Source organism: Canis lupus, chromosome 18 (assembly GCF_048164855.1).
Source record: "Canis lupus baileyi chromosome 18, mCanLup2.hap1, whole genome shotgun sequence".
NCBI classification, from domain to species: Eukaryota; Metazoa; Chordata; class Mammalia; order Carnivora; family Canidae; genus Canis; species Canis lupus.
In genome coordinates this window covers 2,567,290-2,590,310 of record NC_132855.1, presented here as the reverse complement: position 1 = coordinate 2,590,310, position 23,021 = coordinate 2,567,290, and the positions used below count along the sequence as shown (strand labels likewise).

General features: G+C 38.3%; 1 long non-coding RNA gene across 1 annotated transcript; it reads right to left on the bottom strand.

Moving 5' to 3' along the window:
- Window positions 1-10,077: 10,077 nt before the first annotated feature.
- Window positions 10,078-13,384, bottom strand: LOC140609415 (uncharacterized). The gene is made up of 3 exons (XR_012011247.1): window positions 13,224-13,384; window positions 11,563-11,748; window positions 10,078-10,859 (listed from the first exon to the last, which is right to left on the bottom strand). It is a non-coding gene; the product is annotated as an uncharacterized lncRNA (long non-coding RNA).
- Between the last annotated feature and the right edge of the window lie 9,637 nt (window positions 13,385-23,021).

The following is a 23,021-nucleotide window of genomic DNA, read 5'->3' as shown; positions in this document are numbered from 1 at the left end:
TTTTATTGCTTAAGTTAGCTCAAGCTTTTGTTTTTCCTCTTTTGCAGCCAACAATAGCTTACCTAAGAAAGCAGTGACTTAAAAATCTATTTGAAGAAGCATCTGTGTTCTGTAATTCGGAGGGTTTTTTTTTTTTTTTTTTTGGTTTTGTTTATTATTATTCTTTGTTAATGAGCTTGAGATAAATGCTTAATTACTACCATATTTTACAATAAGTCATAAGTTTGTCAATAAGGACAATAATTTTCTTGTTTTGCTTCTAATGTATTTTTTAAACAAATAGAAATGATCCAAATATAGGTAAAGTTATATTTCTATAAAGCCTATGAAATAAATCAGTGACAGTGTTTTTCACTTCAATTGTTTTCTTTTCTTAATTTCTACTGCTAATCTGAGAAATGCATTTCTATATTTGAGGAAACTTGAGTTTTTGTATGGTTATTACTCCGCTAAAATATTTGAAAATCGGCTACTTAACTTTACAGTATTATCTCAAATATCATTACTGCATATGGCATTTTATCTAAGTACATACTCTAAAATAGGACTGTTCTTAAATGATCACCATATGAAGTAAAATCCCTATTTTATATCTTACTCTATTAGCAGAAATGTGGACTATGCAAAATGAATGATTGTATATAAAGGAAGATTTTACTGATGATGATTAAACTTCTGAAATTTTATCATGTTTCACAGTGTATCATTTTATTAACCTGAGGAGAAGAGGACACCTTGCACATCTTTTAGCACCCATCATTATTCAATTAAATAGACTATTTGAAAAATAAAATTTTCACGGTAAACTGCTGAATTGGGTCATTCTGAAAGTCTTCTAATCATTTTTATGGTTTGTTCTTAATAGTTGTACAGTATTGCCTGATGTTCCCTTGGTTCAGTTACCCATCAATTCAGAATTTATTACAATAACCTCTCAACTGTCCTCCATTTCTCTGGCTCCTTTCCTTCTTGTCACCCCAAATTCAATCCAACTTATACCCAATCCATAAATCAATCCTCATAAACACCATCTTCACTGGTCAGCAGCTTTTGAAAAACAAAAGCAAAAAGTACTTTAACTTCACTTTAAGAAAACAATTTAATACTTTTGAGAGTCATTCAAAAGTCTCTAACTTGATACTAGTTGGTCCAATACAGACCACTTTTATGAAGCCAAGCTTTATAGTGCATTTTCCCTGATGCTCATCATAAACTTCTTTTTTAAAAGAAAGATTTTATTTATTTATTTTAGAAAGAGAGAGCACAAGCGGGGGGAGGGGTAGAGGGAGTGAGAGAAGCAGACCCCCCACTGAGCAGGAAGCCTGATGGGTGACTTGATCCCAGGACCTTGGGATCATGACCTCAGCTGAAGGCAGATGCTTGACCGTGTCACGCAGGTGCCTCTCATAATAAACTTTTTATGTGTATTTAGCTATCCCAGTTTTACAGCTGAAAAAACTAAGGCCCAGAGAATTTAACTCATTTTCCAAAGTTATATAGCTAATAGAGGTTATAGAGTTATATAATCGAGAGTTATATAGCTAATATAGCTAATCTGTTTTGAACCCAAGTCTGTCTGGATTCCATAAAATACATCATGAAAAATAGATCCCAAGATCAAATAAGTTTATGAAAATAATGTAGAACTATATATACATCGTAGAAATGCAAAGTTCCTAGTAGCATTTTGAGGAACTGAATAGTCACATGTTAATAAATGAATTCCAATTTGATTAATCCAACATTTTCCAAACCTATTGGACCTCATGTTCCACGAACATACTGTCACTAGCAGACTATTGTAACATTATTTTTTGTCTGCTTAATATGCATTCACTTTCCCCTATTCATGGCTTCACTGGGAAACTCCCTGATGTGTATGGCCACAGTCCTATATCTGCCTCTTCCCATTGCAGTGGTAGATGTACTACCCTGGTTGTTCCATGTGAGTTCCACATACTTTAGGACACAGTAATTATTTCAAAATTATCATATGTCCTAGGCAGGGCCCATTAGAATCTTTCCTGAGCATTAGGAAAGAAAAGTTACCTTTACAGAAGCATCTTTATATTTATGGAAAATAAAATCAAATAAACTTGAAGGATGGTGGGACACCTGGGTGGATCAGGGGTTTAGCGCCGCCTTCAGTCCAGGGCCTGATCCTGGAGACCCGGGATCGAGTCCCACGTTGGTCTCCCTGCATGGAGCCTGCTTCTCCCTCTGCCTGGGTCTCTGCCTCTCTCTCTCTCTCGCTCTCTCTCTCTCTCGTGATTAAATAAATAAAATCTTTACATAAGTAAATAAATAAAAATTTGAAGGGTGGAGAGTGTAACTGAAACCCCTAGGTCCAACTATAAAGTAAACTTACCCTTGAGTTCCACAGACAAGGGACAATGAATTTTCTTTTGGACTAAGCTAATTTGAATCGAAATTCTATCACTTGCCGTCAAAAATAGTCCTGACACATAAAAACCTGTGATATTTATGTACCATGCAATGTACTGTAGCAAAAACTGCACAGGGCTAGGCTTAAAAAAATAATGCTTTTAATTTCTTCATAATATTGTGGATCTCAATAAGCAATTTTTCCAGGTAATGTCTTTCCATTTATCATTTTGTTGCGATGTGACCCATACTTAAATGTCAAAAACTCCTAGGATTTGTTTATTTGTCTGTTTATTTATTTGTTTGTTTGTTTATTTATTTATTTATTTATTTATTTATTTATTTATTTATTTATATTTACCTGTAACGAGCTTGAATCCTATTGCTATGTAGCTAGTTACTACAACTTTGTCTTAGATTCTCTAGGAGCTTAGTTCCTGGATGAAGATTCTTAAGCCAGTGGGTTATTACGATGCTCCTCTCAGATGAAACATATAAGGGAGTGAGAAAAATAGGGGAGGGGAAGAGGCCGACACATCTGTGCCTACGGATAAAATCCAGCCTCTCTAGCACAGGAACGTCCACAGGGCCATCCTACCCTGAAGCAAAGTGTCTCCCACACCCTGACAGTAATTCTAAGGAAGGAATAGATCTCAACTCTTAGCAGCTACCACTCACAGAAATTGGGAAATGGGTGATCTCAGCCCAGCAGTGGGATCTTTGTAAGGCGACGACAGGCTACCATGACCAGCAACAGCTTCAAGAACACACTTAGAAGAGTTTGGAGAAACCGTACAGTATAATCTAGAAAGACTTTGGTTATTAGGATCAGATTTATCTAGGTTAAATTCCAGCTCTCGAATGTAATTTCTGGCTTAACTTGGACAAATTGTTTCACCTCAGTTGGCCTAGGAACTTTTTGTGTGTGTGTGATGATTAGAGGTAGTAATATATTTAAAGCTTTGCTGCAGAGTAGGCGCTCCATAGCTAATTAGAGTTAATAATATGTACAGAATTAAGCACTTGGTGGTTTTTTAAATCTCTGCCAATTCAAAGAACATTTATTCAATATAGAAAAACAAAGTAATTTAAAAGTATGTTTTGCCATACCTTCTCTCAAAAAAAGAAAAAAAAAAGAAAAAAAGAAAGTTCCAGTGGAGATGACGTCACTAATACAGTCAACTGTTTTACAGTCTTCATTCATAAATTCTGTCCCAAAATCTAAACCACAGGGCAGCTGTTTCTAATGCTGTAGTTCTTCCTCCATCTAGACTGCTCCACGCTACCCCCTCAGAGCACAGCCTTTATTAGGCCATCTTGAATTTTTGTCTTTTGTGTTCTAGTTTGCTAGGGCTACCGTAACAAAGTACCACAAACTAGGTGACTTAACCAGCGAAAATGTATCCTCCCCCAATTCTGGAGGCTGGAGGTCTGCTGTCAGTCAAGGTGTGGCAGGGTTGGTTTCCTCTGAGGCCTCTTTTCCCTGTAGGCCTCATAGTTGACCGTCTACTACCTTTCTTTACCTGGTCTTCCTTCTGTATGTGGCTGTATCCTAATCTCCACTTTTTAGCCAGTCATATGGGATTAGGAGCCACCCAAATTATCTCCTTTTAACTTAAACACCTCCTTAAAGGCCCTATCTCCAATTACAGTCACATTCTGAGGTACTAAGGATTAGGAATTCAACATCTGAATTGTAGGGGGGGGGTAGGGGGATCCAAGTCAGCCCTTAACACCTTCACTTGTCCTGTAGCTCACATTTATTAGATATTCTTTGTTCTTTTCAGAGGCTCTCTGTTCTTTCCAGGGTAAATTCTATTGGCCCTTCTGGCTTCACAACTTCTGCTCATTACTCTTTATTGTGATTCGTATAAACATGGCCCAGGAATCACTCCAGCAAAGGAAAACTCTAATGGGCACTTGGGCAGGTGAGAGTGAGTAAATATGGTCATGAATTAAATTTGTCCCTACCATATTTTATCATAAAAAATAGATTAAAAATAATCTAAAAATAGATTTTACAGTAAAATATCTCATTGAGGTTTGATATTGGTAGCAACATAGCAGTTAAAGCAGGCAGTGGTCATCTTACCTGGGATATGAAAGAGAGCTGAAAGCACTTCTTTGCGAACCTGGGAATATCGGTTGAGGATAGTATGACCATTTCACCTTTTTCTCAGGCAAGGTTTTGTTTTACTTTAATTTCAAATCTAGAGTAGGAAATAGACTGAACTCTTACAGAGATGGTATTTACTTTATAAAATGTAGAGCTCTTGCAAACAGATAAGATTACCAGAAAGAAAATTACCAGATCAAGATTATTTTGTTTACATATATATCATGTCATAGTTCTTGAGGGCATAGTGTTATATTTGCCTGCAGCTGCTGCCTGAAGGCTGTGCCAGGGCTGGACAAACACAGGTCCCTGGAGAGAGAGAGAGGATCTCTGACATTTTTGTAATGGACGAGCCGGCTGCTCTGTTGCCTACCACAGGAAAAAAGTCACTTGTCTGGGGAGAAGGGTGTCCTCCAGTTCAGAGGAGTGGAAATCACTGTTGAAAAGAAACAGCCTAAGGATCAAAATCAAGAGCCAGCGAATGAGGAAATGAGAAGTAGAGGCTATCAATTTATAAATTATGTAAGCTAAGAGAAAGTGAGAAACCTAAGACCAGTTATTAATATTTTTTATTTAAGTTAACACTAATTTCTTATGTAAACCATATTTCCTTTTCATTCAATAATTCTCCAAGATATGTCTGATTATTGCTAAATAATCCAAAGCTTTCCATTCTTTTATTTCTTTCCAGTATGAATTTTTAAAAATGAGCTCAATAGCTCAGACTCTTCAGAACCATCATTAACTTACCAGTCTTTATTTATTAATGCCCCTTCCTCACATCTTGTGTTCCCTTTTCTCCAAAGTATTTGTAAAATTCTATTCTCTTCAAACCCTTTGGCTACCATGAATTATTTCTGTCTTTTTTTTTTTTTCTTGTATGGAAAGCTACAAATAATGCAGCATATCTTTGTTGCTTCTACTTTTTTTTTTTCATTTTCACTATCAGATTTTATTATAATAAAAAATAGAACCATACTCAGGTTTTTATAAGGTAATACTAATAACTTGATATTCTAGTTGGTTATAATTATCTATATATTTTCAGGCTATTTGAAACATATAAATAAACATATAAAACTCATCCAATTTGTGAGACAGGTCTCTATACACATAAATCCATATATAATGGTACATTCATGTATTGTTGCTGACACTTTATGCTAATACCAACAATATTTGCTATGAATATTTGACAAAGTATGTAAAACAGACCTACTAATATTAATCTGGCTTAAAATAACTATATATTTACTGGAGTGGTATCACGTGCCACCTAGATTCCCTTCTAGACGGAAGCACACCTTTCTGCAGCTGCTGGGAATGTTGGCTACTGATGGCTCTTTGCTGATTCCCTCTCAGGAAATTGTCTTCAGCTGAAAAGAATACCCTGTCTGAGGTCACATCTTCATGGAGGCAAGCATGCGTTCAACGAGTGGTTGATACTGGAATATAAACGTCTGGTGCTCTTGCCTCAGATTGGAGCAATTCTGAAGCATTATCCCATCTCTAGAGTCTCCATGACTGAGACCACTGGTGCAACTGCATTATAGTTCAGTTCTTCCCTCTGTCCAATCTTCCTTCCTTTACTCTTCCACAGATGTTGACCCTGAGGGCAGTCCCTTACAAATTTTCTGCATAAAATCTCTGCCTCATAATCTCTTTCCCAGGCAAATCACCACAAAACTGTTGTTACCAGGAATGGCCCAAGGAAGCAGACTCTAAAACAGGATTTTGGAGGCGGACCACATACCACCCAGGTGCAAAATAAGACCCCATTGGTTACAGGCTGTTGCAATACATCTGGGAAATTTTTCCAATGGTTAATATCATTGAGATAAAATAAATATGCACTGACAGGTATAAGATTTTTTTAAAGTTCCTTGGAAGTGCAAATTTTAAGAACACTGTATTGTGGTAACTCTTGCTAGGTGCCATTTATGTACTGGAGAAAGACATTAAGGAGTAGAAGGTAATTAATCACTGAATGAAAGTAAGTGTGCAAGGAAGACGTCTTCCTTGGCAGCATAAAGAGACTCATCTCTTACAGCCAGAGGGCAGAAAAACTTAAGGAAGAAGTCTGCGACTTAATTAGAGTAGTAGATTTCCAGGGGAGAGAGGAAAGAGAAATCTAATGAATTGGACCAGGATCTAATTATATGGGTAGCAAAGTTGACAGAAGGTTAACAACTGTTAGCTCCCTCTTCATGTTCCACATGTGCTGTGCCAAGCATAGTTGGGAAAGAGTGGAGTACGGACACCCGGCTCGAGGAGATCTACTGCACCAGACCCGAAAGCCCTGAGACTCCAGGCCCCGCTGAACTCTGAGGACCTGCGGAAGTGGCCCACTCCTTACTATTAGAGAGTAGAGGCCTTCCTTCTTAAAGGGATGGTAGAAACTTCTGCCTTTCAAGACAACACGTATATCCTTTAGGATCACCCCGTACCTTCCCTCATTGCCAACCGGCAGTACTAAAGCCAAGTCACAACAGGCTCAGGAAATTCTGGGCATTCTCTTATGATATAGAATGTAAGACTCTGGGAAGGATCTCAGGAAACAATATTAACAAGCTGCTCTTGGAAGTGCGGAGAAAGTAAGGCCCATACTATGTTAAATCAAAATGGCATGGACATGACAGATGCTGAGAGAAAAGATCAAGAGGCTCGGAGAAGTAAGTTAGAGTGAATATACTCTGTGAGGCTGAGAAATTGGCTAGCTGCCTATGTTCTGCAGGAGGACCCGAATGGAGAACACCCCAAAATGGTACATAATGCACTGATGAGAGGAACACTAATAATACTGTTAACCTTGATGGTCCCTGTGCTCTGTAACGGGCTGGTGATGATAGATACTGTTGTAGAATTAAGCTCCCTGATAGCATTGGAGATTGCACCCTCCCTCCACCCCCGTAAAAGAGGCCAAGTGGAAGTATTTCATTGTCAGAAGCAAGTAGAATTACAATAATCCTACTGAGAGACAAGGTTGGCATGAAAGCCAAGAAAGCCTGATTGCAAAGAGATATGGATATGGATACGTTTACTAGAACACAGCATCTCTAGGGTCAAGAAAGTTGGTCATCAACAGATGAATGGATAACGATGTGTTACACACACACACACACACACACACACTGGAATATTCCTCAGCCATCACAAAGGATGAATATTTACCATTTATATCTACATGCATGGAACTGGAGATTATTATGCTGAGTGAAATAAGTCAATCAGAGAAAGACAATTATCATATGGTTTCACTCTTATGTGGAATATAAGAAACAGCTCGGAGGAAGGGAGGGAGTCATCAGAGGGAGACAAACCACGAGAGACTCTTAACTATAGGAAACAAACTGAGAGTTGCGAAGGGGAAGTGGGGGGATGGGTAATTGAGTGATGGGCAGGAAGGAGGGCACATGATGTGGTGAGCATTGGGTGTTATAGGCAACTGATAAATTCTTGAACGCTACATCTGAACTAATGATGTATTATATGTTGGCTCATTGAATTTAAATTAAAAAAAGAAAGAAAGTTGGATAGCCAATGAGCTCATTGTTCAATTTGCACAATCAACCAAAGAATGAGGAGGAGTGAACAGAGAGAGTGAGAGAGTGAGTGGAAGAGGAGAGGAAGAGGAAGGGACAAAGAGGGAGAAAGAAAGAGAATTATCAGAAAATGGAAGCCCACTGTGTCACAGTCGTGATCTTTCACCAAGTTTGTGGAACTGAGCCTGGATTCCAGACCCTGATCCTGTTGACATAAGGAGATGCCAGGTACTTAGAAGGAGTAAACCTGCAATAGCACATCCAAAGCACGTGGCCCAGATCCCCACTGCTGTTACCGATTTCTCTAATGCCCTTGTCCACCTTTCACCTATGGCCACACGGGGTGGAATACAGTCTTACATTACACCAGATAATAGAGGAGGGAAAAGAGCAAGCTTTGTTCCGAGACAGGTTATCTCTGTGAATGCAGGTAAAATGATCTGCTGTGTTTCTGTCCCACTGAAGACGGCAATGAGGAGAATCGACTCAGTGAGCAAAGCTTCAGGTCGTATGCTCAGTCATTGCTTTGTAAAGAAAGAGGGGTGCACAAGATAACACTATTGAAAGACACAGTTGGGGATACGTGGCTTGGCTAATTGGCCGTGGGCTGGAAAGAGAAATACATGAAGATCAGGGGTAAGAAAGTACCGGGGAAAGACATGCAGACAGCATTATTGAAATGGACACTAAAGGTGAGGGTCTCTACACCTCTTATTAACCCTCACTGACAAGCATTCACTACAGAAGACGCGCTGAACCACAAACAAGACCGAATTACTTGCCTGGTGGTTCTGAGCTGGATCAGCTGGATTTTGTCCTTGTCTACCGCATGGCAGGGGTAACAGATTTGCAAAAGACTTGGTGGTAGGAAGGATGGAAGATATGCATGGGACTAACTACACCATTTCCAAGTCAACAAAGCTGATTTATCTACTGCCGTTGCTAAACATCCAGCCTTCCAGCCACAAAGACCAACATCTACATCCTGAAATGGCATATTCTACAGAAAGGGAACAGATCAGCCACTTGGTGCCACGTTGATTACATTGGACCCCCTCCTCCCTGAAAAAGCCGATAGTTCATTTTGAACAAGAAGAACACATACTCAAGGTATATGTTTGCCTTTTCTGCACCACTAATTAAAAACTTAAGCATTCAGGCCTCTGACAGGCCCAGCATGACAAACCACTTTATAGCAAAGAGGTGCAGAAGGAGGCACATGACCATTGACTGTGGTGGTCTTACCAGATCCCACACCCCCCAGCAGCTCTTAACATGTTGTGTCCTCAAGGGGTCGAGTATATATGTCCTGGAACCACACATGGGAGGAGGAGTGAAAAACCTGTATGTAGTCTCATCGAATGCTTGCATCATTATTTTAAGAAAAATTAAATAAATTCCTGATGTTGAAATACCTAGAAAGAAGACCAAGAATTTCAACCTTGATCTCATTGCCTTGCCATTTTTCTTTCCACCGAGAATCCCTACCGTTCCATATTTGCACTTAGATCAAAGGGCTGAACAAACAGAAAGAACAGCAGAAATTAATGGTCTCTCAGGAATAGGTGGTCAGGAATGCACTTTGGGGCCTCATTTATATACAACAATGTTCACATTTTTTTTTAATGTTACAAACTGAAATCAACTGACATACCCATTATTAGGGAATTAATCATTCAAAATCTGATATAGATGCATGATGCCTGAGCATGCAACTATTTACATTTTTGTTGTTGATTGATTGATTCATCCAATTTGTAGTTAGTAATTGGTAGCATCTGGTCTGTAATGCACAATGTTTGATGTTTAATCCAATGAGCCATCCACACCTAACTGGACTGGTCTTGACCTCCTTAGGCATCACCTGCCAGCACTGCCACCCTTCCACTTCAACCCATTATCCTCCCTTCCAAATTATCTACTGAGGTTGAAAAAAGTAATCAAGGTTTGATCAATAATCACAATATGTGCATATAATTCATGAATAAGTTTTATTCCTGCCATTATTAAAAATGAATACATTTTTCACCTTGTTTTTTAAAGTACATAATGGCATCAGTCTCACTATACAACATTATGTAAGAAGTGAAAATATAAATTAAATGTATATAGCGTGGCCTCATTTATAAATACATCATCACTGGATGTTAACTACAATATGATAAGATTTGGTGTGCATTTTATTTCCTTTTTATTCTTTTCCAAATTTTTCAAACAATTTTATAATTTTGCAGTCTGAAAACAAGAGTTATAGTAAGACAAAAATAAGGAAAAGTAAGCAAGAAAGAATGCAAAAAAAACAGAAAGAAGAAAGAGAGAAGAAAGAAAGAAGAAAGAAAGAAAGAAAGAAGAAAGAAAAAGAAAGAAAGAAAGAAAGAAAGAAAGAAAGAAAGAAAGAAAGAAAGAAAGAAAGAAAGAAAGAACACTAAGTTCAATGATGTAAAACCCTACCAAGATCTCCTGTGTACTGATTTGAAACATTTTAAAGGCACTTTTGGAAGTGGTGTTTCTTTGTTCAGCATTATTTCTATAATCTCTAAGTGAATTGAAGTACATAACATTTCTCCTAAATGAATGCTGGCAACTTTGTTCTCCAGGGCATAAAATTTGCTTGAAATAAAAAGGGTCCTTTAGGATTTACAAGGTACACACAAGCTAGTACACCGGGTCAAATGTAGGCAGAAATTGCTGATAAGGCTTGAAGTCACTTCTTCAGTCTCCTCCCAATCATCCTACGTTAGTTCACCAGTGAAGTGGAAATGAATATTTGTCACACTTTTTCTCAATCAGCAAGAAGTTAAAAGCAACCCCACGGTCTATAATAAGAAATAAGGACTTAAGTAAGTACTTAGCCACTCTAGTTTATACCTTTCTTTTGTGTTCTACTCAAGTGATATAGCTACTTGAAAGACAAAGCTATTCCCTTCGATTTTAGAACAATTGGGATGGATGGATGGATGGATGGATGGATAGATAGATGATAGATAGATAATGTATTGAACATGATGCATGATAATTATATGCATCCTCTTGTAGCAGCTGCATCAAAGTGCCCAGTCATTTCCTGCTTCACCTCCTGCTTACACGAAGTTGATTATTACAGTTTCTTTGCGTATCATAGGGTTGGAAATCTTGATATGTGATAATCACATTAAAGTTCAAAGTAGCTTTGAAAATCCTACCCATTTGAAAATAAGCCATAAGATCAGAAGGTTGTTTAATGTCTAATATATTTAACCACGTTTTACAATACCAGTCAGATTCCCAAGAGAGATCCATTAGCACACTCGAAATAGGATATACCTCCAGGATTGAGTGTTCATCGAGGGGCCGCTTACGAGGACTGGGAGTAGGGGAACCTTGGCTAGTGCGGTAACCTGGAGTCAGTGAGCTAGGGATCGGGCGGGGGGGGGCGGTGGGCAGAAAGGCTACTTGCTGGAATCTGGGAGGAGAGAGCCCTGGAGAATCAAGAGCCTTGGGAGGAGGAATCGTCGTCTTTAATTGAGCGGCGCAGCCAACCTGAGGCATCCCAGCAGGAGCAAAACCACATCAAATACGCTGATCTCACTCTCTTCTTTCCCTCTGACTTGGAGTGCTTTCCCATTTTCAAGATCCGATCTGATCTAGAAGGCGTGATTGTTTGTAGATATATTCTGCAAGCTCAGTTCGGCAGGGCAGAGGGCCAGAGAAAGGTGCAATGTGTATCTGGAGGGACAAAAGGAAAACATTCCACACGCTGACCCTATAATTCTCCCAACTTGAGCCTAAAAAATATAATGATAATAACAACAATAGTAACAGTTTACATTTTGGAAGATCTTTGGTCAATTTATATGGGATTTTTTTTTTTTTGAGAGTTCAAACTAGCTTATTTTTAAGCATTTTATTTATTTGAGAGCAAGTGAGAGAGAGAGAGAGCATGAGGAGGGGAGCCGCAGAGAGAGGGAGAAACAGACTCCCCACTGAGCAGGGAGGCCCACTGAGAGCTGGACCCCAGGATCCACTTGGGGCTCCCTCCCTGCACTCCTGGATCACGACCCAAGTTGATGCTACACGCTTAACCCGCTGAGCCACCCAGGTGGCCCTCAGACTGGCTTTTTATGATGTGTTCACCTACTACAATGTGATAAGATGTCTAGAGTGGAATTTAGTTTTCCGGGGGCTCATCAATTCAAAGCCTCCTAGAGTTCCAAAAATAAAGTCAGGGTAAAAAAAAAAAAAAAAAAAGTTTGCTTTACATGTTATATTTATTTAACCAGTGAAGAAAAGTTCATATTTTTTTAAGGTTTAGTTTTAATCACTGTCAAAACTATTCATGTTTCTGTTCTCAGAAGCCGGTTACCTAAAGATTGTTGCAGAAAATAACAGTTCCCTCCTGCCCTCTCCTTGGTTTCTCTCTCTTGTAGCACTAATTCACCTTCTTTGCTCTATGCAACTTTTTTGTATTGTGGCTCCTCAACTGTCCAATCCCAGGGATCCGGTAGTTTTTTTGGGCTGCCAGAATGAAGTGTCACAGACCGGTAGCTTCCACAACAGAACGTCACGGTCCCATAGAGTCTCCCGAGGCGACTGGTCTAAGATCAGGGTGGGGGGTGGAAGGCTTGGTTTCCTCTGGGGATTCTCTCGTGCCCGGTGCTGCCCAACTTCTTGCCACGTCATCCCGTGGTCGGGTCTCAGTCTAACAGGTGTCTGTGTCCTGATCCTCTCTTAGCCTGTGGTCCGCTCATGTGGGATTCAAGTCCACCCACATTACCAAATTGCCTCTTTAAAAGCCCTACCTCAATGAGGGTCACATTCTAAGGCCCCGGGGATTAAGACTTCGACGTGGGAATTTTGAGGGGACACCACTCAGTACCTAGGCGGGTAATATCTATGACATCTTACTAGGCAGGGTCATAGCAAGGCCGATTTGTGATCCTCCCAGCAGTACCACCCCGCCACACTCTTTCCATCTCCTCCTGTATCCAAGGTGGTCACATTGTAATGGTGCTTAAATCAATATTCAGTGTCCACATTATTAATATTATGTAAGCCCACTCGTAGTAAGCTCTAAAATCATTTTTTTACTTTATCCTGAAAAAGTCTTCATTTTCCCCGGAGTTCAAGACTATCATTTTGGACTAGTTTTCTATGCAATTATATTATTGTAACCCCGAAGTGTTTGCTATTCTTTAAAGCACCTATCAAGACGTCCAGAAGCAAGTGAATTTCATACATTCTGTCTTCCTGGGGTAGCCTTCATCGAGCTCTCTGACCTGCTCCAGGCCCAGGCCCGCACGTCAATGAGAGTCTTTTACATCCTGCCTTCCCATATCCTAACCTCACACATGGCTGAAATAGAATTCTAGTTGGGAAGAATTATTCTTCTGAATTCTAAGGACATCTTTTATTGCCTTCTAAATTCTGGTGTTGTTGAGAAGTCGGAAACCAGGCTTCACTGAGAATCTGCGTCTGTGCTGTGTGTTTTCCTCTTTCTCTCTGGGAACTTGTGTCATTTTCCCTTGATTTCCTGTTTTCTTAAATATATTTTTACCCAAAGATTCCATCTATCCATTCATGAGAGACCCAGAGACAGAGGCAGAGACACAGGCAGAGGGAGAAGCGGGCTCTCCTGTGGGGAGCCCGATGCAGGACTTGATCTCAGGACCCCGGGGTCACGGCCTGAGCTGAAGGCAGACGCTCAACCACTGAGCCACCCAGGGGCCCATGTTTTCTTAAATTTTGTAATGATGTGTCTTTGTCCGTTTGCTTCATCTGTTTTGTTAGGCGCCATCAACCTTTCTGTCTGGCAAATTTCCTTTAGTTTTAGGACTTAAAAATATAGATAGATGATAGATGATAGATAGATAGATAGCTCATTGACCATTTTTTGTTCCTTTCTTTTCAAAATAAGCGTGTCCATAAATAGAATCTCCTTTCCTCCCCAGGATATATATGTATTTCCCCCCTATTCTTCAATTTTCCTTTAAGAAACCAGCGATCTTCTGATTGTTGAGGTTAGATGCTGGTCTTTTTCCTGTCTCCTTCCTCTTTTGGCTTCATGTAATATGCTGATTGATCTTACTCTTCCTTCCTTTAAATTATCTCAGGATTTTCACTTTCTCTGCTCTCTTAGTAACTGTGCTGTGGGTCATCTGCTTGTCACTGAAATCCCAACTCCGTAAATATAAGCCTTTTCGATACATTTGTGTTGTGCCATCCGAATGAGAGACCTTGCACACCTAATGATCCATTCAGACGTGAATGTTGGGAATGTTTCAAACTCAAATTAAGGTAAAACCAGTTTCTATTAATTTAATCTATGTAAATATCACGATTTACTGATATCTGAAGTGGAAGGAGACACAAGAACCAAGTGAATAAAGAGTCAGTGCTTTATTATTATTACGTCATTGATTTAATTCACGTGGACTTTGGGAAACACTTTTCCCAAGTTGATTATTAAGCCCGTTCTATCCTTAAGCTGAAAGCATATTACTGTTTATTCCACACTGACTGGTTTATTGAGTTCCTACTGTGTGTCAATAACTGTGTTGGAACTTGGTTGGATTTTGTTTCGATGAGGATACAAATCTGAATATGGAAATGAGAATGTGACCTCCCAGTCGCCCACGTCTCATAGGTGTGCTAAGCGGGGTAACAGAGGTAGGGGCAAAGTGAATAGAGGATAGAAGCGGTAGAGTTAAGGAAGGCTTCTCAGAGGAGGAAGCATTTGAAATGGATGTGGATATCATGGGGGAGGACATTTCAAGCAAACTCATCAAATAATGAGGGAGGATGATAAGTGTAATCAATTGTGTATTTAATCATCTTTTCACGGTTCTTCATCTTTGTATCTCCATCACCTGAGATAGATAGCAGCACTTACCATATACTTATTAAAATACTATTAAAAATTCATTACATTTCATTAATTTAAATGCATGAACCATAGATGTTTTTCTTTAAAAAAAAACACTATGAGGTAATATCCCTTTTTCTTTTTTTTTTTTTTTTTTTGATAGGTATCATTTATCTTTGTTCTTGGAACTAGGCTCTATATGCTGTAGCCCCTGCCCTCAGAATGATGAATAGCCCTGTTGAAAAAGAAAGCCTTGTGCAAATAGCACATAATAGAACAATCTGTTCAATATGTATGCAAAGTAGGAGGTTTTGTAGAAAGAGCTCTGAACCAAAAGTCAGGAAACCAAGGTCCTATTCCCAGACTTCTCTCTAATTAGCTGTATGACCTTTTAAGAATCAATTATCATTCCTATGTCCCATGTTCTTAATTTAAAAGAGTGTCTTGCACTAGATAACGACGAAGTTTCTTTTCACTTTCTAAGTTATATGTCAGCAACATGACAAATGGACAATTCCCCCTGCCTCTATTCTTTCATAATTGTCTCTGGCAAGGCTTGACCTTTGCTTCTAAGGTCAGCGCAGAAGCCGACTTGTCTCTTCCGAACTCACATGGAATTGTATTTCTAGCTCTCTTAAGGTTTAGAGTAGAATACGATTTAGAGCATAGGTTCTGGAGTCAGACTGCCAGGTATTACAAACCAGCTTTGCCTCTTACTTACCAGTTGTATAATCTTGGAAGAGTTATCCTCATCTCTCTGTTTATTTGTTTCCTCATCTATTTACCCAACTCTTATAGAAAACAAATGAAGAGGGGCCTCATGTTTTGAGGCCAGCATTACCCTGAAAGCAAAACCAGAGAGGTATAAGAAAAGAAAAATAAAGACCAATATCTTTTATGGTCACGATGCATAAATCTTTATTAAAATATTAGCAAATCTAATCCAGCATTATATAAAGAGGAAACCCATGACCAAGTTTATTTTGGTAGGGCATGTTGGTTTCATATGAAAAAATCAGAGTATATTTTGTCATATTGTCAGAATAAGGAAGAAAATAGATCTTATTTTGAAAGTTGCAGAAAATAATTTCACAAATTGACTATCCATTCATGATAAAAATACTCAGCATATTAATAATAAAGGGGAATTTCCTCAACCTGGTAATGGTAATCTAGAAAAAATAAACCACTAACATCATACATAAGGGTAAAAGACTAAATGCTTTCTCTCTAAAAGCAGCAACATGACGAGAATGCCTGTTTTCACCACTTCAATTAAACATTGTGTTTGAGACCCAGACCACTGAAAAATAAGTAAAAGTCTTACAAATTGGGAGGAATAAAAGTTATATTTATATGTAGACTGTGGCACATGTGCACTAAAAAAAGAAGCAAACAAGCTACAAAAAAGCCACTAGGTTAGTCAATAAGTTCACATGATATCCATTTGACTGCATTTCTATACCCTATCTAGGAACATTTGGAAATGGAAAAGTCTAAAAAACACTTTACAATAGCATTAAAAATATAAAGTAATTAAGTATGAATTCACAAAATGCTCTGCAAATTACAGAACACTGCTGAGCGAAATTAAAGAACTAAATAAATGGAGAGCTATACTATCTTCACTCATCATAAATTGACAATTATCACCAACTGATCTATAAATTTATTGCAATGCCAATAAAACTTCCACAGGCTTTTTATGTAGAAATTAAGAAGATGATTCTGCAACTTATATGGCTTTGCAACAGGGCTGGCATAGGCAAAACAATTTTGAAAATATGAACACAGTAGGAGGACTTAGACTACCTGCTTTTAAAACTTGTAAAGTCATCTATTATAAAGCTACTACTATAGTCCAAAAAAGTATTGATGTTAGATAAAGCTATGGATGAGTGGAGCAGAATCCAGAATCCAGAGATACACCTGCAAATGTATGGTCAATTAATTTTCAAAAGCTACCGAGGTGCTTCAGGAGAGAAACAAGAATCTTTTCAGTAAAATAGTCCTAGGAGAAAACTACATATTCAAATGGGAGAAAAAAACAAAAAAACAAACACAAGAACTTTGACCCTTAGCTCGGGTCATACATACATATTGACCCAAAATGAGTCACCTAAATTTAAAAGGTAAAAAATGAACTAAAATAAAACTTCAGAACAAAATATAGGAGAAAAACTACAAAGCTTTTGGATAGGCAAAATTTCTTAGGACATAAAAGCATGAACATGAGAAATAATTGATAGATCGAATTTCATCAAAATGACAAGCTTACACTCTTCAAAAGAATCTATAAGGAGGATGCAAAAGCAAGCCAGAGACTAGGAGAAGATATCACAATACATGTATCACAGTTTGAATTTGTATGATGAATATTTTTTAAAACGTTATGACTCAAAAATAAGTAAATAACACAAAATAGCCAAGGGATTTAAACAGATGGCTCACAAGAAAGTTACATAAGTGAGCAAAATGTACATGGAAATATTCAACATTGTATGTTATCAGCGAAATGCAAATTAAATCCACAATTAGATATTGCTACATATGTGCTCTTTAAAATAGCTGAATTTGTAAAGATCGACTATACCAACCATTGGTGAGATTGTGATTCCTTGCTAAAGATAATACAAATTCTGTAACTGCTTTCTAAAACTTTGTTAGCAGTTTGTTAAATAAAAAATATATATATATATAAAACCTAATAATTTCAATCCTAGATATTTACCCAAGGAAATAAAAGTATGTCTCAAAAAGACTTGTAAACAAATCCTTCTAGGACCTTTATTCAGGCATAAAGGATGTATCCTTTGCTTGCACACAAACAGATAGTGATTGCCTGGAGTTGATTTCATGGACTTTTAAAAAGATTTTATTTATTTATTTGAGAGAGAGAGAGGAAGAGAGAGGAAGAGAGGGACAGAGGGAGAGGCTGAGAGAGAGAGAGAATCACAAACAGACTCTGTGCTGAGAGCAAGCCTGATGCAGGGCTCGATCCCACAACCCTGAGACCATGACCTGAGCCTAAAAACCAAAAGTCTTGGGCACCTGGGTGGCTTAGTGGTTGAGCGTCTGCCTTGGGCCCAGGGCGTGATCCTGGGGTCCTGGAATCGACTCCCACATCAGGCTCCCCGCATGGAGCCTGCTTCTCCCTCTGCCTGTGTCTCTGCCTCTCTCTCTGGGTCTCTGGTCTCTTTTTAATATTCTGTGGTGTGGCTTCACCTAGGCAAACTCTGAAATTGGGCTGATCTGAGCCATATTCATAAGCAGTCTTTCTCTCTACCAAGATTCCAAAATGCCTCACGATGAACACCTCAAAAGTAGTGGAGGGAAAGATCTGTGTACATATATCCATATCCCTGCTGTCATATTTCCTCTGGAAAATCAATTTGATGATACTAAAGTTTCTACTTAGAAGATGGACTTTGAGCTATTCATGCACTTATACTGTATTTCAAATGAAAACTGCTTGAATATTTAAGAAAATAGAAATGCTTAGAACTCCATAAATGACCTGTGATTACATTCCAGGCAACTTGAAATATATTTTCAAGGGCATTTATAGAGATTTATAAAGGAATCCTATGAGAAATATAAGTTTAAATTTGAATTCCTTCCAAATGTGTGCCCTTCCTTTCTGTTCCCAGAAATTACCCCTTTTGCTGGGTCCATAAGTGTGGAATTAATCATGAGGCAGTAACTATGGCAATGGAGTCTAGACTAGACAAGTCATACAATTATTATTCAATTTCCAATAGGAAACATGAACTTTTGCCTTATTTCCATCAATTTAAAGGCACCATAGTATTTATTAATGCTCATGTGTGCTCTTATTAAGCATATTTGCACATTATTGTAAACGTCAGAACTCAGCCAAGTTTTACTGATTGTCCATTAGAAACTGATTCAGGGATGTAAGCAGACTATATCCAGATTTTCATCCCATAAAAATGAGAACTACATGGTGTGTGGTAGGGGCTCCCTTCACTCTTTCCTATGTGTCCAGACAATGTATCTGTGATGCCGAGCTTAATGATACACACATTAAAGTGACCTTGTTTGACCGGGTGGCTTATGACCTGCTGTATCTTTAGATATCCAATTCTAAAACCTTTGATAAATTGAGCATTAGTCGTGATTTTTGTGTCACATATTTTTTTCAAATCTACATTTATGGCTCATATATAATACCCATTTGTTCAATTATTCAGACTCTAACATTGCTGTTTCGGGTGTTGTAAATTATCTACAGGTTTTTTTTTTTTTTATTTTGTTCAAATCAGTATAAACTCGCATGTAGATGGAGATATCCCTATTGACTATACATATAAGTAGGCTCAGCAGCTCAATGTAATCCTTCTAAAGATCATAAAAGTTTGCCTACACATAAAAATTCAATGGTGAGCATGTTTTGTAAACTGAAATTGACGAGAGGAACAGATCTCTGTAGAGTCTAGACACTTTGCAACTTGTGACTTGAAGTCAAATTATATTTTCCTTTCATAAAACATATTTTTTGACTACAAGTGGCGGTCTACTAACACTATTCTATTCATTGATAAGAATAATGTCCCTGAAGTATTGAGGAAAGAGAGGTGCATACAGTCTAATGAATTTGGAAAAGTATATCCTCACCATTTGCCATCCTATATACCAATTTCAAGTATTATGGCTAATTATTTAGCAGAAATCTATACACAAGCAATGTTAGCTTTAAATCTATACTGGTAAATATTTTTATAGTGCTATTTAGTTCCTTCAATCGATTCTGCAATCTCCCAATAATACCTGTGCCTGTAAACATGCCTCTAAAATGATGGATAGAGTCAAAGTTCTTTTAAGACGGTGTTTTATTTCCTTTCATAAGTTAGCTTGTTTTAAATCATGTTTAGTCACTTGGTGGATGCCTCTCATGGCTTCCTTTTCTCAAGAAGTAACGTGGAATTGGGCAGTAAAGAGAACTGTATTTAGGGTCAGAAGATAGCACCTACTTTGGGCTTAGTAAGTGAGACACGAAGATAGTTGAATACCACCTCATCCTTGCAGAATGTAAAACATGGTAGCTGTTATTATGGAGATATAAGTTCTGCAGGAATAAAGAGGAAGAAGGGTGCAACTTATAGGTTTGAAGACACATTTTAAAGAATAGGATATATCTGAGCAAGAAGTTGCCAGATAGAGAGGGGGAGAAATAGCATCGATATCACAGGTCATGGACACAACGGGTGCAAAGACATAAAAAGGAAAGCTGGAAATTTGCAGGTATTTTGACATGGCTATGTTACCATGCGCGTGTGTTCGTAATCGTTTTGGAGTTATGGGGAGGGATGGGGGACGTGCGGACTGAAGGAAATAAAATGGAACCGTTGCAGAGAGCGTTGTAACTTTGTGCTCCAGATAATTATGAGCTCCTCAAGCATTCAGCAGAGGAGTGAAGTAAGTGCCTTTCTCCTTTTTTGTAATTTTTAATCTCCAACATATCTCTGTAGATCTTGCCTGGGTGGAAAGAGAAACTTGTAAGGGGCTGGTTAGGAGATTTTGGCCATAAACCGCCTGGAAAAGAGTCTATGGAAGGAACAGGAGTGAAAAGGAATGGACAGACTTGAGAGTGACTTTATATCTTTTTAAAAGCACTTTTTACTTACAAAAGTAGCTGGTAAACTTTTCATTGACTCAACCCAGAAAATGTTACAAGTATTTCCATCCAAATGCTTATTTTACCCTATTGAATCAAACTTTCTCACATAGCCAATGGTCACACTGCTACTTTGGGAAGAAATCCCATTTTGCCCCCTCATCCAAGCTTTCTACCTCATTATCCAAAAATGAGTCATCTTGTTAGGATCCCTCATGCATCTAATACGTCACTATGATTCTCTTCATCATTTCACGGAGGTCAGAATGGATTTATCCTCCTTCTTTGCTCCCATGTTACATGTTGTGCTCCTTCTGTTCTAGCTTTTATTTTCCTTGGTACATTTACTGTCTTCAAGGATCCTTGAGGGTAGGGACCCTGCTATGTTTGACAATCTGTGACAGATCTTTTATCATAAATGCTTGATAAATATTATGTTGAAAGTTTTTTCATACTCAACCCTAATTTCATGATGTTTCCAAGTGATAAGAAGCTGCAAAGTCGTATTTATGATTTTTAAGTGTATATTCATCTTCACTCAAGTCTATATACAAAAAAATAAGCATAGCTTTAAGTCCCTCCATAAATCTGAGAATTCACTCTTGAATTCTCTTCATGATAAATCTTCTTCAGATTTATCTTCATGTATATAATCTTCCATATTTATTTTATTGTAATTTTGATTGTGAAGAGTTTTATCATAATACCTAACTTTCAAGTTGACTTATTCAAGGTGTCATTGCTACTAATAACAAACTATTGGTTATAGAGTGTTGCTACATTTAAATAACATCATTTTTTAAAAAAAAATTTATTTGTTTATTCATGAGAGACATAGAAAGAGGCAAAGACATAGGTAGAGGGAGAAGCAGGCTCCCCGCGGGGAGCCCTATGTGGGACTCGATCCCAGGACCTCAGGATCATGCTCTGAGCCAAAGGCAGACACTCAACCACTGAGCCACCAAGATACCCCTAAATAACATCATTTCAATGACTAAAATAGGACACTAGAATGGAAGTATATACCTAACTGTAGTTTATTAATAAGGCTTTGAGTATGGAGTCTGACAAGTTATTGCAACTACACCTTGATTATAAAAGCTATCTTAATACGAGACCTTTATTTTTTAAAAAAAATTCAAGTACCACATGATCTTCTAGAATCTTGCCCCTCCTCCATCAAAGGGTGCAGTATCTATGTCCATTCCTCTTGACCTTGGGTGGCCCCTTGAGGCAATAATACAGTGGAAGTGGCACTATGTGATGATTGTGGTCATCATATAAGTGGTCGAGCTGCCTTGCTCTCGGGATGGATGCCTGCCTTTGGAACCCAGCTATTATGCTGTGAGGAAGACCACATGGAGCGGTCTACATAGAGGAAGACCACATGGAGCGGTCTACATAGAAAGGAACTAAGGCCGCAGGCCCTCAGTTTTGTCTTGAGCCTCCGTCTAACAACTAGCACCAACCGTCAGCCATGTGGATTTATGTCGCATGGTTTAGAGATGGCCTTCCTTGCCAAGTCTGAAGCACATTACAGATTCTGAGCAAAATGAAACGATTATTGCCAGAGGCCTTGCAGTATTGACACGCTTTGTTAAAAGGCAATAGTGACCTGAACAAAAGTAAATAAAGCAATAAGAGCTACCTCTTGCATTATAGAGTATGTCCTTATAATCCAAATGTGACCTCTAGAACAATGGCGCTTCCTGTGTTTGGTTGGATTCTGTGTTTTTGGTGTTTAGTACAGGGTTTGGCCCATAGTATTCAACACATAAAATAATAATGAGTTTATTTTTTTATTATTATTACTATTTTTAAAGATATTATTATTTATGTATTTATCCATGAGAGACACAGAGAGAAGCAGAGACATAGGCAGGGGGAGAAGCGGGCTCCATGAAGGGAGCCTGATGTGGGATTTGATCCCAGGACCCCAGGATCACGCCCTGAGCTGAAGGCAGGTGTTCAACCGCTAAGCCACCCAGGCATCCCAATAATGAGTTTATAATGAGACATGTAAAAATAAAAAATCATAAGGATAATAAAAGTTTTTGTAAAACATACGCAATAAAAAACGCTTTCAAATTGAGGAGTGCTAGGTAGCTTGGTTGGTTAAGCCTCCAACTCTTGGTTTCCGCTCAGGTCCTGATCCTAGTGCTGCGTCAGTGTGGTCTCTGCTTGAAATTCTCTCTCCCTCTCCTTCTCTCCCACCCACGTGTGCACTCTTTCTCTCTCTCTTTCAAATAAATACATCTTTTTAAAAAAAGTTTGCAAATTGAAACTTGCCAAAATGTTACTCAAATTTATGAAAATGTTAGCATACACAAGAATTAGCAAAAAATACTTTTGTACATTTAAAGCTATGAGAATCTCAAAATATAACAGATACCTTTTTGTCACGTTCAATTCACGTTTCATTTCAAGTACATGTTACTTATCTTGACCCTCAACAGTATTGCTAAGTTTCATACACCAAGTTTTGATGGAGTAGTCTGG